Raw genomic sequence first — 10,384 nt, 5'->3', positions numbered from 1 at the left:
AGATGCTGCTCAACCAAATCCATTATGTGTAGTTTGCGGCGATAAAATGTCAAATGAATCCATGGTACCAAGTAAGTTAAAGAGACATCTCACTTTCTAAACATTCATCTCTGCAGGATAAAGATCTTGTATATTTTCAAAAGCTTTTAGATCAGCAATCGAAGCAGCGCAATGTATTTGAAAACAATGACCGCATCAGAAAGGGCTCAGCTTGCTTCAATTGAAGTCGCAGAAATAATAGCATTAAAATCTAAATCTCACACACTTGCTGAGTCAGTTATACTGCCCGCTTGCAAAAAGATTGTTAAATCCATGTTTGGTGAGAAAGATGAAAAAGAAATTAGCAAAATCCCCTTATCAAATGATACAATACACAGAAGAATTTTAGATTTATCTGAAAATATTGAAAAAAAGGTTCAGAAAAAACTTCAGTCAGGATTCTACTTTTGCATTAACTGTTGATGAGTCCACGGATATAAGCAACACTAGTCACTTGCTTGCATTTGTACGTTTTATTGATGGCAGTGAAATAATCAATCAGTTTTTGTGTTGCAAAGGAATGTCAGCTACTACTAGAGGTCAAGATATTTTTGATGTGATAACTGACTACCTTAGAGAAATGAATTTAACATGGAAATCTTGCGTAGGCATTTGCACTGATGGAGCCCCATGTATGACAGGCTGTATTAAAAGATTTGTATCTCTTGCAGAAAAAGAAAACCCAGATCTTATTCGTACTCATTGCTTTTTACACAGAGAAGTTCTTATTTCAAAAATATCACAAGAAGATTTAAAACTGGTGTTACACCAGGTAGTTGAAATAGTAAATTATATTAAAAGTAGGCCTTTGAAGTCAAGATTATTTGAACAACTATGCAAAGGAATGGACTCCCAGCATGTTAGATTACTAATGCATACCGAAGTTCGATGGCTATCGAAAGGTAAGGTATTAACTCGTGTTCATGAATTACACAAGGAATTAATCGTATTTTTCGACCAAGAAAAGCAGGAAAATTCTGTGAGCATCTTCGTTGTGAACTTTGGATGTCTAAACTGGAATACCTAACAGAAATATTCAGTCAATTAAACAACACAAACAGTAGCATGCAAGGGAGAAATGAAAATATTCTCACCTCAACAGATAAGTTAGTTGCTCTAAAAAAGAAAATTATTATTTGGAAAAATAGAGCAAGCTCAGGTAATTTTGATATGTTTCCTTCAATGCGTACCACTTGCATTAAAGAAATGATCCCTATTGTTGTTTCTCATCTAACAGCGCTTGATGAAAACATCGACCACTATTTTCCATCACTGAGCACAGAGAAGTATGATTGGATTCGAAATCCTTTCATAAATATTCCCTCTAATATTGGATTACAGTTGTGTGAAGAAGAGGAACTGGCCACCATTTCTAGTGACAGAGATCTTAAAATAAAACATTCTACTGTACCTATTGACTCATTTTGGATATCTGTTCAAGAGGAATATCCCACATTATCTCAAAAAGCTTTATCGCTTTTGTTGCAATTTTCTACATCTTATTTATGTGAACTTGGCTTCTCAACCCTAAATAACATCAAAACTAAGAAGCGAGAGAGACTACGCTCAACTGAAGAAGAAATGAGGGTCTGCTTATCACACATTCGACCAAATATTGAGGAAGTCGCCAAAAAACACCAGGCACAAGTTTCACACTAATCATCTTCACAATTTACTCTAAGAAAAACACTGAAATAAAGTAAGTTCATATTTAAAAGTGTTTTATTTCTTAAGTCTGTAGTTCCATCTCATATTTACAAGTATATATTCTCTTAATTTTTTCTCTTAAATTTTCCAAGTGTGCCGTGATATTATTATAAGATCCTAAGTGTGCCATTGGTAAAAAAAGGTTGAGAAACACTGCTCTAGCCCGTTCACCAACGCCAGCGATTGAGTGTGTACCACCCCCACCCCCGCCTCTCTCTATAGTAAGATACAACAAAACTGACAAGAAACTGAATTAAATAATGTTCTTATTCCGGAGTGTTCTCAGGTGCAGTGGATAAATATTAGACCCACCTTTCGGTGCACTTAATTATCATTAAGATGGGACTTCTCGATGAACATCTGAAGGATTGAGAGCTTCTATCAGCGTCGTTAACAGTTTAATAAGCCACTTACCGCACACACGTCACAAACACAATGAATATTGGTGGTCCTAACAGTGTTTCTTACGATTATCCAGTATTTGCCATAGATTTATTCTCCACTTAAAGTTGTCGACTTATTTCCAACCTGTCTGCGATGTGTATGAGACAAATCACCGACCTGTGTTTATGACATGTAATATTTAAGACATTCTACAAAATCAGTAACAAAGAAATGTATGCGCTCATTCTTAGTTCTCGATTACCAAACATATCCTGACACAATTTTGTAAAATCTCTATTTACAGGGGCTGATTCCTGTTGTTAGATTAAATCACTAAATATAATTACCTTAATGAATTTTGCCATTAGAATGACCTACAACTTTCAATTCCAATAAGTAAGCTGGTCTAAAATAATGACGAAAAGGTATCATAAATAATAGAGTTTAATTTCAATAATAAACCGATGATAACTCTCTTCAATGCCAGGTATATATATATATATATATATATATATATATATATATATATATATATATATATATATATATATATATATATATATATATATAATTACTGTATTTATTTATTCATTCATTCTCATATTAAGATAAATGGAATGCGAGAGTAAGACTACGAAAATAATGGGATTCAGGAACTGGCAGCAACGAGACTTAAGGCAGTACAGAAGTGTGTATCTGGGGATAAATATTTCGTATGAAGGCAGGATGAGAGAAGAGACAAGTTGCAGAGTAGTTGAAGCAAGGACGCTAATAGGATCTGTGCTAAAACTGGGAAGGTGATTGTAGTGTTTAAGGAAGCTGTGGCTGGGACGTATAAATGTCTGCTGAACCACCTCTTCATGGAAGTCAAGTGTCAATGTTGAGGGCAAATGGAAGAAAAAAGGTGGCAGCTTTAGATATTTTGTTTGCTTAGTAAATAATTCTGAAGAGCTGAAAGGGTTACGAATGTTTTGACACTTTGGAGTGTTAAAGGGTTAGTGTAGATGAAAGGATGGATCAGAGTGTTTTAAGATGAATCGTTTATGTAGAAAGAGTAAAGGTAAATGGCGTGAAAGAACATCAAGGAAGCAAGATAGAGCCTGAACGTAAGATATGAAGGGTTGCAGGAATAGAGGGTGGCCAAGGAGAGTTAGACGTACTGCTGATGAGCACCCTGTGTAGCAGAAAGAAGCGTCTCATGTTGTGGAAGTTTTCTCTCCGGGAGATTCATCCACAGTTCACCTGTTGCAGTTATGATTAACTGTCTTGCCTTTTCTAAGGAATCACCTCTTCAGGGGAAATGGGTTTTTGAGATGAGAATCTAAAATTAAAGTCAAGTGCTTCATATAATATGATTTCACGCCATCCCCCCAACCTCCCCTCCTGGAAGGGAGTGTTGAGAGAGAGAGAGAGAGAGAGAGAGAGAGAGAGAGAGAGAGAGAGAGAGAGAGAGAGAGAGAGGGTAATAAAAATTACCCACTAGCTTCCCTGTACACGTTCCGTTTGGGAAAATGACACCAACAAATATCATATCTCTAAAACTATGTGATGAATAACAGCAGCCATCAGGGAAGCGAGTGAATAAAAATAAATATTGAAATTGTACAAAAGCAACATTAAATTTTCTTGAAAATCAGAGGCACTGAACGAGTGACATAATTCAGGGTGATTTGTCTTCTTTTTGTTTTGCAATGAGCCTTTATTTACGGTATAATCGCTTTGGGCAGGATTTTGTATATTAGAGTGATTGGCGGACATATTTTTTTTAAATTTATGACGTTTTAATCCTTTTTGAGGATGATTTTAAAAATGAAATACGTGACTTTTCTAATGATTTTTAATTCATTCTCTCTCGCAAAAATACTTTTCATCCTCAAGTTTATGCACTGAGGTAGTCTCTCTCTCTCTCTCTCTCTTCATACTTCTTATAGGAAGGAATATATATTTTGGCACAAGGCTGGGACCTGTGAGGTCATTCAGCGCTGAAAGGAAAATTGATAGACAAAAGATTTTAAAGGAGGAACAGGAGGAAAACTTTGCAGTTGCACTAAGAAACAATTGTCAGGAGAGGGTGGGAAGTTGGATGGAAGAAACAGAATATGAACGGAGGTGCAGTAAAAGGAAAGAAAGGTGTTGCAGTTAGGGGCCGAAGGGACGCTGCAAAGAACCTTAAGTAATGCCTACAGTGTACCACATGAGTTGCGATGACGGCACTACCCCCCTACGGGGTCATACTACTTATAGCTGTACTGAATAACCTGTTTGAAGATTCTTACTGCATGGAGAGAGAGAGAGAGAGAGAGAGAGAGAGAGAGAGAGAGAGTTTTTCATGTCATGCTATTCATCAATAAATCTACCTCACTACTCTTCAAGGTCAAAGCGATTTTGGTCTGGCCTTATATCAGGTTCACCAAGATTTGCCCCATTAATCATTATAAGTCTTTTACTTACATTTCGCTTCACGAATTCCAACCTTTACTCCGGTTATACAAAAGTTTTATGATTGACCTAAGCATTTTTTTTCTTCCCGTCCAAATTTCATTCACCTTTTGAAGTTATGGCTAGATTTATTTATTTATTTACTTATTCACTTTGTTACTTAATAATTTGTTTATTATTATTATTTTATTGGCGAAGACATCCACAGTAGTATAAATATATATATGTATTAGAAACATATATACAAAAGAGAGCTTTCGAGAATCTGCTCGATTCTCCTTCTCAGCCTGACTAAAATATGAAAGCCGTCGTGGAAGTGAAAAGTTAAAAAAAAAAAAAAAATGAAAGCGTGTTGTCTACAGAAGAAAACCGGTCGTCATTTGAAAATGGCCAATTTCGTCCTTCAGATAATTCCGTCGTTCTCCGTAGATAAACCAGCTGACTTCCCCGAGCGTCTAAGTGGTAGTTATTATTATTATTATTATTACAGCGAGAGGCGGCGATATTCCGAGTTGATATTGATGTTTGAACCCATAGTTGAAATTAGCTGCCGAAGGTAAATTCAAACCTAAAGATGGATTTATATTTCAAGCGCTGCCGGATTCCTCAAACCTTCATTGGGATTTCAACTCCGATAGTATCGCCGTCTTCCTAACGAACTTTATTCAGTAGGAATTTGTTAAAGGAAGAAAACGTTCTGATGATAAATTCGACTTATACTTTTGAGTCTATGAACGACGTAAAAAAAAGGCAGTAGACAATATGCCTTTTAATTATTAGATGGAGAGGAAGATATCGTCGGGGAGGAAAAGTCAGTGCAAATTTCTGGGAGTTACCTTCTTCGAAACCTTAAAGTTTACCAGATTATTCCCGCAATTTATTTTACAGAAATACGAAAAACAGAATAAGGTTCATCCACCCACTGTTACTGATATATGTGATAAGAAAAAAACCCAGCATAGATTAATTCTAAATAATGGCTTAAATTTTCCTTTTCTTTTGACAACGACTGTGCCTGGCGACTCATTCTTTATCGATACTAGATAAAAACAATCTCATGGACTTGCGGGGGGATTAAGTTATGAAGAGAAAACGTAAAATAAAAATAAAAAAATATATAGAGAAAAGCTTTACAATAGTCAGATGGGAATTCTCTCGATTGGAAAAAAGGGGGGGGGGCGGGATTTGGGAGACAGAAACTACTGGGTTGATAATGACAAGGATTTGCTGCTGTGACGTCACGGCCCTTAGAAAGTGTCAAGGACCTCCATCTGCCTCTGCTGAAGCCAAAGGAAGATTTGGCCAATAATATTGTGAAAATAATTAAGTTACGATAGTGGACCAAAAAACGTTGATTTAATTACGATTGTGGACTCAGAAAAACGTTGATTTTGTTACGATAGTGGACTCAGAAAAACGTTGATTTAGTTACGATAGTGGACTCAGAAAAACGTTGATTTAGTTACGATAGTGGACTCTGAAAAACGTTGATTTAGTTACGATAGTGGACTCAGAAAAACGTTGATTTAATTACGATTGTGGACTCAGAAAAACGTTGATTTTGTTACGATAGTGGACTCAGAAAAACGTTGATTTTGTTACGATAGTGGACTCAGAAAAACGTTGATTTTGTTACGATAGTGGACTCAGAAAAACGTTGATTTTGTTACGATAGTGGACTCAGAAAAACGTTGATTTTGTTACGATAGTGGACTCAGAAAAACGTTGATTTTGTTACGATAGTGGACTCAGAAAAACGTTGATTTAATTACGATTATGGACTCAGAAAAACATTGATTTTGTTACGATAGTGGACTCAGAAAAACGTTGATTTTGTTACGATAGTGGACTCAGAAAAACGATGATTTTGTTACGATAGTGGACTCAGAAAAACGTTGATTTTGTTACGATAGTGGACTCAGAAAAACATTGATTTTGTTACGATAGTGGACTCAGAAAAACGTTGATTTTGTTATGATAGTGGACTCAGAAAAACGTTGATTTTGTTACGATAGTGGACTCAGAAAAACGTTGATTTTGTTACGATAGTGGACTCAGAAAAACGTTGATTTTGTTACGATAGTGGACTCAGAAAAACGTTGATTTTGTTACGATTGTGGACTCAGAAAAACGTTGATTTTGTTACGATAGTGGACTTAGAAAAACGTTGATTTTGTTACGATTGTGGACTCAGAAAAACGTTGATTTTGTTACGATAGTGGACTCAGAAAAACGTTGATATTGTTACGATAGTGGACTCAGAAAAACGTTGATTTTGTTACGATTGTGGACTCAGAAAACGTTGATTTTTGTTACGATTGTGGCCTCAGAAAAACGTTGATTTTGTTACGATAGTGGACTCAGAAAAACGTTGATTTTGTTACGATAGTGGACTCAGAAAAACGTTGATTTTGTTACGATTGTGGACTCAGAAAAACGTTGATTTTGTTACGATTGTGGACTCAGAAAAACGTTGATTTTGTTACGATTGTGGACTCAGAAAAACGTTGATTTTGTTACGATAGTGGACTCAGAAAAACGTTGATTTTGTTACGATAGTGGACTCAGAAAAACGTTGATTTAGTTACGATAGTGGACTCAGAAAAACGTTGATTTTGTTACGATAGTGGACTCAGAAAAACGTTGATTTTGTTACGATTGTGGACTCAGAAAAACGTTGATTTTGTTACGATAGTGGACTCAGAAAAACGTTGATTTGGTTACGATTGTGGACTCAGAAAAACGTTGATTTTGTTACGATAGTGGACTCAGAAAAACGTTGATATTGTTACGATAGTGGACTCAGAAAACGTTGATTTTGTTACGATAGTGGACTCAGAAAAACGTTGATTTAGTTTCGATAGTGGACTCTGAAAAACGTTGATTCAGTTACGATAGTGAACTCAGAAAAACGTTGATTTAGTTACGATTGTGGACTCAGAAAAACGTTGATTTAGTTACAATAGTGGACTCTGAAAAACGTTGATTTAGTTACGATAGTGGACTCTGAAAAACGTTGATTTAGTTACAATAGTGGACTCAGAAAACGGTTGATTTAGTTACGATAGTGGACTCTGAAAAATGTTGATTTAGTTACGATAGTGGACTCAGAAAAACGTTGATTTAGTTACGATAGTGGACTCAGAAAATCATTGATTTAGTTACGATAGTGGCCCAGAAAATCATTAATTGCGATAGTGGACTCAAAAATTCATTGGTTTAGTTACGATAGTGGACTCAGAAAAACACTGATTTAGTTACGATAGTGGACTCAAAAAAACACTGATTTAGTTACTATAGTGGACCCAAGTTATGGTTCCTATGAATGAATACGCCATCCAATAAGTAAGGTAGACAAGACACGCCCTCTTCCTAGTCTGCTTTTGTCCTAATATAGTCACTCACTATATAAACGTCCCTCTCCTCATAGAAACTATAATAAGTCTTTCCGAATCTCTCCATAATGTCATGTTCCATTAAATTTCTCGTACAACTGCTATAATAATTCTTTTGGACAATCTCTCAATCTTTCTCTCAAAGTATTCATGCAGCTGCTTCATAAAATCTTCTAATTGCACAATTCCTTTCCTTGTTTGATCCATCACTGCTTCCGCCTATCACTCCTTCTGTTGTCTCTCTTCCTTTCTAAATCCAAACCTCACCGTACAAATTTCCCTACCATCACCGCTCTCAGTAGTATTCATGATCTATATAAACAGTTAATTTCATAAAGGTTCTCAATTTACATATTTTTATAATCACATTATGCACCCTTCCTCTCCACCAGGAAGTTTAGTAAAACATTGGAATTACCCTAATTTCTTCTCTTCATCTGCATCTTTTAAACTCTATAAAAGAAAATTGGCACATATATATATATATATATATATATATATATATATATATATATATTTATATATATATATATATATATATATATATATATATATATATATATATATATATATATATATATATATTTATATATATATATATATATATATATATATATATATATATATATATATATATATTTATATATATATATATATATATATATATATATATATATATATATATATATATATATATATATATATATATATATATATATATATATATATATATGCATATATACATACATATATATATATATATATATATATATATATATATATATATATATATATAATATATATATATATATATATATATATATATATATATATATATATATATATATCCATTATATATATTTTTATAAATATTCTGCTGTTCGCCCTCTATGCATTTTATTGTAGACAAGATACGCGAACAAAGACAACAAAGCGTCTTAGTATATGGAGGGTAGGCTGGGTATTTCGAAACAGTAACGTCTTAAGTAGGTATTCGGGGCCTAACCCACAAAGAGGGTTTGCACCCAATAACCGCTAGTAAAAGGTGGTCTTAAGAGGTATGCATTTCAACTGTGACCTTAAGAATAGGTATGCATATCAACTTTGACCTTAAGAGGTATGCATATAAACTTTCACTTTAAGAACAGGTATGCATATCAACTGTGACCTTAAGAATAGGTATGTATATCAACTGTGCTTTAAGAGGTATGCATATCAACTGTAACCATAAGACTTATGCATATCAACTTTGACCTTAAGAATAGGTATGCATATCAACTGTGACCTTAAGAATAGGTATGCATATCAACTGTGACCTTAAGAATAGGTATGCATATCAACTGTGACCTTAACAATAGGTATGCATATCAACTGTGACCTTAAGAATAGGTATGCATATCAACTTTGACCTTAAGAGGTATGCATATAAACTTTCACTTTAAGAACAGGTATGCATATCAACTGTGACCTTAAGAATAGGTATGCATATCAACTGTGACCTTAACAATAGGTATGCATATCAACTGTGCTTTAAGAGGTATGCATATCAACTGTAACCATAAGACTTATGCATATCAACTTTGACCTTAAGAATAGGTATGCATATCAACTATGACCTTAAGAATAGGTATGCACATCAACTGTGACCTTAAGAATAGGCATGCATATCAACTGACCTTAAGAATAGGTATGCATATCAACTTTGACTAAGAGGCATGCATATCAACTGTGACCTTAAGAAGAGGTATGCATATCAACTTTGACCTTTAGAATAGGTATGCATATCAACTGTGACCTTAAGAATAGGTATGCATATCAACTGTGACCTTAAGAATAGGTATGCATATCAACTGTGACCTAAAGAATAGGTATGAATATCAACTGTGTCCTAAGAATAGGTATGCATATCAACTGTGACTTTAAGAGGCATGCATATCAACTGTGACATTAAGAAGAGGTATGCCTATCAGCTGTGACCTTAAGAATAGGTATGCATATCAACTGTGACCTTAAGAATAGGTATGCATATCAACTGTGACCTTAAGAATAGGTATGCATATCAACTGTGACCTTAAGAATAGGTATGCATATCAACTGTGACTTTAAGAAATAGCTCAATGCATATCAACTGTGACTTTAAGAACAGGTATGCATATCAACTGTGACCTTAAGAATAGGTATGCATATCAACTGTGACTTTAAGAATAGGTATGCATATCAACTGTGACTTTAAGAATAGGTATGCATATCAACTGTGACTTTAAGAATAGGTATGCATATCAACTGTGACTTTAAGAATAGGTATGCATATCAACTGTGACTTTAAGAACAGGCATGCATATCAACTGTGACCTTAAGAATAGGTATGCATATCAACTGTGACTTTAAGAATAGGTATGCATATCAACTGTGACCTTAAG

Source organism: Macrobrachium rosenbergii, chromosome 26 (genome assembly GCF_040412425.1).
Source record: "Macrobrachium rosenbergii isolate ZJJX-2024 chromosome 26, ASM4041242v1, whole genome shotgun sequence".
In the NCBI taxonomy this organism is placed as follows: domain Eukaryota; kingdom Metazoa; phylum Arthropoda; class Malacostraca; order Decapoda; family Palaemonidae; genus Macrobrachium; species Macrobrachium rosenbergii.
Note: the sequence above shows the minus strand (reverse complement) of the source record.